This window comes from Mustela lutreola, chromosome X, assembly GCF_030435805.1.
Source record: "Mustela lutreola isolate mMusLut2 chromosome X, mMusLut2.pri, whole genome shotgun sequence".
NCBI classification, from domain to species: Eukaryota; Metazoa; Chordata; class Mammalia; order Carnivora; family Mustelidae; genus Mustela; species Mustela lutreola.
This window is the reverse complement of record NC_081308.1, coordinates 62,101,758-62,107,757: the sequence shown is the minus strand read 5'-3', so window position 1 is coordinate 62,107,757 and position 6,000 is coordinate 62,101,758.

Below are 6,000 nucleotides of genomic sequence, written 5' to 3'. Positions count from 1 at the left end.
GAAACAGGAAGAAATAGAAAATTTGAACAGACCAATAACCAACAAAGAAACTGAATCAGTAATCAAAAATCTCCAAACAAACAGAATTCCAGGGCCAAATGGCTTCACAGGCGGTTTCTACCGAATATTTAAAGAAGGGTTCCTCTCAAACTATTCCAAAAAGTAGAAAAGGAAGAAAAACTATCAAATTCATTCATGAAGGCAGCATTGCCTTGATACCAAAGCCATAAAGAAACCCCACAAGAAAATAGAATACAGGCCAGTATCCCTGATGAACATGAATACAGATAATATCAATAAAATTCTGAATAAATAATTATTTGAATCCAAGAATACATTAAAAAATCATTCAGCATGATCCAATGAGGTGTATTCCTTGGCTGCAAGGGTAGCTCGATACTCACAAATCAATCAGTGTGAAACACCACATCAATAAGAGAAAGGATAAGAAACACATGGTCGTTTCAGTAGATGCAGAAATGGCATTTGATAACATACAACATCCATTTATGATCAAAACCCTCAATAAAGTAGGTTGACAGAGAACATACTTCAACATAAGAGGCTATATATGAAAAACCCACAGCTGAATAGGGAAAAACTGAGAGCTGGTCCCCTAAGGTCAGGAACAAGACAAGGATATCCACTCTCATCACTTTTCTTCAACATAGTATTGGAACTCCTAAGTGCAGCAATCAGACAACAAAAAGAAATAAAAAGGCATCTAAGTTGGTAAGGAAGAAGTAAAACTTTCACTACTTGCAGATGACATGATACCATGTATAGAAAACCTAAAGACTCCACCAAAAAACTGCTAGAACTGACACATAAATTCAATAAAGTTGCAGGATACAGAGTCAACATACAGAAATCTTTGCATTTCTATACATCAATAATGAATCAGTAGAAAGAGATATTAAGGAATCAATCCCATTTATAATTGCACCCCAATACTCTAGTTTCTCTTCAGATCATATAAATCTTTCACCTTATAATTGCACCCCAAACCATAATATACCTAGGAATTAACCTAACCAAAGAGATAAAAGACCTGCACTCTGAAAACTAATAAAAAACACTGATGAATGGGCGCCTGGGTGTCTCAGTGGGTTAAACCTCTGCCTTCAGCTCTGGTCATGATCTCAGGGTCCTGGGATCGAGCCCCGCATCAGGCTCTCTGCTCAGCAGGGAGCCTGTTTCCCCTCTCTTTCTGCCTGCCTCTATGCATACTTGTGCTCTCTCTCTCAAATAAATGAATAAAATCCTAAAAAAAAAAAAAAAAAACACAACCCACTGATGGAAGAAATTGAAGAAGACACAAAGAAACGAAAAGACATGCATGCTCATGGGTTGGAAGAACAAATATTGTTAAATGTCTATACTAACCAAAGCAATCTACACACAATGCAATCCCTATCAAAATACCACCAGCATTTTTCACAGGGCTAGAACAAACAATCCTAAGAGTTGTGCAGAAGCGCAAAAGACCCCAAATAGCCAAAGCTATCTTGAAAAAGAAAAGCAAGACTGGAGGCATCACAATTTTGGATGTGAAGTTATATTACAAAGCTGTAGTGATCAAAACAGTATGGTGTTGGCACAAAAAGAGACAGATCAGTGAAACTTACTGTATTGTACAATAAGAGAAACAGAAGAGAAAACTCACAATTATGGTCAACTAGTTTTTGACAGAGCAGGGACGAATATCCAATGGGAAAAAGACATTCTCTCCAGGAAATGGTGTTGGGAAAACAGGACAACAACATGGAAAAGAATGAAACTGGGACCACTTTCTTATGCAATATGTAAAAATAAATTCAACATGAATTAAAGACCTAAATGTGAGACATGAAACCACAAAAATTGTAAAGGCGGTAACCTCTTTGACATTGATTGTAGGAACTCCTTTGGAGATACGTCTCCTGAGGCAAGGGAAACAAAAGCAAAAATAAACTTTTGGGGCTTATCAAAATAAAATGTTTCTGCACAGTAAAGGAAACAATCAACAAAACTAAAAGGCAACCTATAGAATGGGATAAGATATTTAATATAGGGAATTTGCAACACATTGTGAAACAGCTGAGAGTTTAGCCATGGCAGGAAGCCTCTACCGTCTCTTTTGCTTGGGAACCATGATTAGGTAAAGCCAAGGCCAGCTGGTGGAATCTGGGGCTGTGATGGAAATACCTGGTGGGGAGCTGAAACAATGGAGAAAGATTCAGCCACTGCCAGAAAATGCTCTTTAAAGAAAAGAGAGGGGAGAACACCCTTGTTTAGACTTCCTTCCATGCTCCAATTTCAATCAGTGTTTTCCATAAGCCAAAGCCAGTGGGCAAAGACAATTGAGTAACCATTTACAGAAGAAGAACATGTAATCAAACTGAGAGGAAATAGGTAATACCCAGCACATCATTATCACCAGGATATTTTCCCTGTATTACTCCATACTTCCTCTTAACCAATCAGATCTTGAATGTTTCCCCTCTTTTCATCTAGCCTACACCTTTCTACTGTACCCTTTGGAACTCACACCTTTGATTAGCCAAATTCACTCACCTTCTTCAAACATTCCATCAATCTCCTGCCCTAACTACAATCTAGAGGGTCCCTTACCACACCAGTTTTTCTATGGGTGGTTTTTCTTTTATGGGACATACATTAGGAATGTGAGGTGGGTGTCCTTCTTGCTCTCCATTTTCCCATATGAGCCATTGTTTTCAATCCTGGTGTTAAAAAATCCCTGCTTCTGCCATGAATAATACTGCCCTTCCTCCAACTCACTTCTGTCATCCGCCAATATCCCCATAATTTCCCCTCTGCCCACATTTATTAAAGATTGGCATTTGCCTCATTCCATAAGTTGGGTTGCTTTTGGCAGCCTATAACAGAAAATGTCAAGTCAATTCATGTAAACAATAAAGAACGTGTACTTGCTCACCCACAAGAACTCTAGTGAAGGGATGGTTCCAGGCTGCTTGATTCAGTGATTCTGAAATAGCAGATCCAGGATATGTCTGTCTTTTTCTCTGCCATCCTAGCCATGACACCATCCTCAGCATGTTCTCTTAGTCCAGTTCCCCTCACAGTTGCAAAACATACATGTAAATTTACCTGTGCATTTTCTAACCTGTAGGCAAGGACAAGTAGAAGTCAAAATTATAACAGGAAGCTTATCTAATGAGCATGGAATAAAAGTGAAGAAAATCAGTTATATGATTTAAATATATAAAAATATTTGGCCAAGAAACATGGATATCTCTCTCACCACAATAAGTATGCTGGTTATCAGGTTTAGGTCTTTAGGCTGAAATACTACATGCTTTGGAAAGTGTCTGGAGGGAGCTGCTCATGTTTGTCTCTGTGGCTTTTTCTATGTATGCATTCATAGTTGACCAGCTGCCCTTCTGTCTGACACATTATTTCTTCAGATATGCCAATGACTTCCATCAGGTTACAGTCAAGCCTTGCTGACAAGGGAACCATTCTGTCTTATTAAGATGTTACAGCACATCTCTGTTAATATTAATCTTATGTTAATTCAACAGTTTAACTCTCAAGGGCGATTTTAGTTCTTTCATTTCTAAGTCCTATACTTTGCTTGAGTGGGAGACAGTAGAGGAGAGTCTGATTCTGGAATAATCCTGCTCTACTGCGTACCATCTCTGAGCCAGTTTTTTCATTTGCAAAATGAGGATACCAAAGATATGTACTTCATAAGGTTGTTGCAAAAACTAAACAAGACAATACCACAAAAACTGCTAGTGTGGCACCTGGCACATAGAAAGCCCTCAATAAATGTTGTCTGTTATCATTATTATCACAATATATTTTCTCCTATTTTTTTGTTTGTTTTAATATCAGGGAGAAGGCAAGGTTCAAAAACCCTAGAATGAAATAGCAGGATATAATAGAGAAACTGCAAGTAATTCAGTATGGTTATAGCATAGATATCATGGCAGATGAGCAGCCATCCAAATATGAAGCTGAAGAGATAGGCAGGAACCTGGTCATACCAAGGAATCTTGACTTTATTTTGTATGTTGAAGGGGTGAGGGCACTTAAGAATTGTAATCAGAAGATACCAGGATCAGATTTGTATGTTCAAAAATCATTCTGACGGTTGAATGCACAGCATGGATTACAAGAGCAACTGGAGGCATGGAGCCAGTGTGGCATCTATTACAATAACCTAGATCAGAGATAATGAGGCTCTGAGTTAAAAAAGAGTGCAAGGAGAGTTTGCGCTCCAGTAATAGCAGAGTAGGTTTTCTCAGATTAGTTTCCCATAGATAACAACAATAAACTTGAGACTAATCTTTTTTAAACCATGATTTGAAAAATGACTAACTACTTGAATGCGTTATAGATTGAGTGAACAAAACCAGGCAGAAACTGGAAAAGATCTTACTCTTAAAAAGAAGAGAATCTCGGGCTCCTGGGTGGCTCAGTGGGTTAAGCCGCTGCCTTCGGCTCAGGTCATGATCTCAGGGTCCTGGGATCGAGTCCCGCATCGGGCTCTCTGCTCAGCGGGGAGCCTGCTTCCTCCTCTCTCTCTCTCTCTCTGCCTGCCTCTCTGCCTACTTGTGATCTCTGTCTGTCAAATAAAATAAATAAAATCTTAAAAAAAAAAAAAAGAAGAGAATCTCATAGGTTGAGATCCAAAATTCTATGTCCTATCCCCTAAGACCAATCCTCAGTTCTTGTGCCACAGAATGGCTTGAATTCAAGCAGGAAGTCCTATCATTTTTCCTTGAAGTGCCAGAAAACAGAGTTTGTACTCATCAGAGCACCTAACTGCAAAGGGAAAGGGAAGTCTGGTAAAAAGGGAACTATGGAGGGAGCTCCTAAAATCCTTGATTAACCCTGAACTTCACATAATTAGGGGTACTCCAAGGACCTGGCAAAAAACAGCTAGAAGTTTAAAAATCCTGAACATAGATTTTAGATGCTGCCCAGTGCAGGGAAGACAGAGTTTACAGTTTAAGTACTGCCAAGTAAAAGAGGTAAATATCCCAAAGTTTCCACTGAAATCCCAGAAGACAATCAATCGACTTCTTCTTTTTTTTTTTTTTTAAGATTTTTATTTAGTTATTCAACAGAGAGAGACACAGTGAGAGAGGGAACACAGCAGGGGGATTGGGTGAGGGAGAAGCAGGCTTCCCATGGAGTAGAGAGCCTGATGCGGGGCTCGATCCCAGAACACTGGGATCATGACCTGAGCCAAAGGCAGACACTTAACCACTGAGCAACCCAGGTGCCCCAAGACAATCGACTTCTAAGTGGAGACTATATCCAAAGATAAGTGACTTACCCTAAGACTAAAGGTAAAATTGAAACAGATATACCCTAAAAAAAGTATAAAACCATGCCCCCAAAAGTTCAATATTATCAACCAGTGATTTATTTGTCCACTAGAACAAAAATCACTCCTTAGAGGATAAAACAAAATCTACAGCCTCTACACTGAATAATCCATAAGGTCAAAGATAAAATAAAAATTAATCAACATGTGAAGAAAAGAAAATATGACCCAATGTCAAGAGAAACAGAAGACAATATAAACCAACACAAGTTAAGTCATATTTTGGAATTGGTGAATAAGGAGTTTATCAGGTTATGGGTTTTGTTTTTTTGTTTTTTGTTTTGAAAACAGAAAAGAAAAAAATGGCTGTAATAATTGAATGAATAGGGAATCTTGACAAAAAAAAAATAGAAAAGATTAGAAGAAAACAAATGGGAGAGGGGCCTAAGATGGCCTAGACTAATTTCTCTTGAACAAGATGATACAGACTCAATGATAAGATAAACCCAGGAAATAATGCAAGGGGCAATCAAAAGAATTCTGAAAGGTGGAAAAAGACCCCAGTATTGGAGGAAATCTTGACAGGACATATTATGATTGAACCCAAAAGAAGAAGGCTACCTATGCCTAATGTCTACTGATTCCCTACCTAGCAAGAAAAGGAGGCCTAAGTAGAGTCACTCTTTCCCCAGATGGAA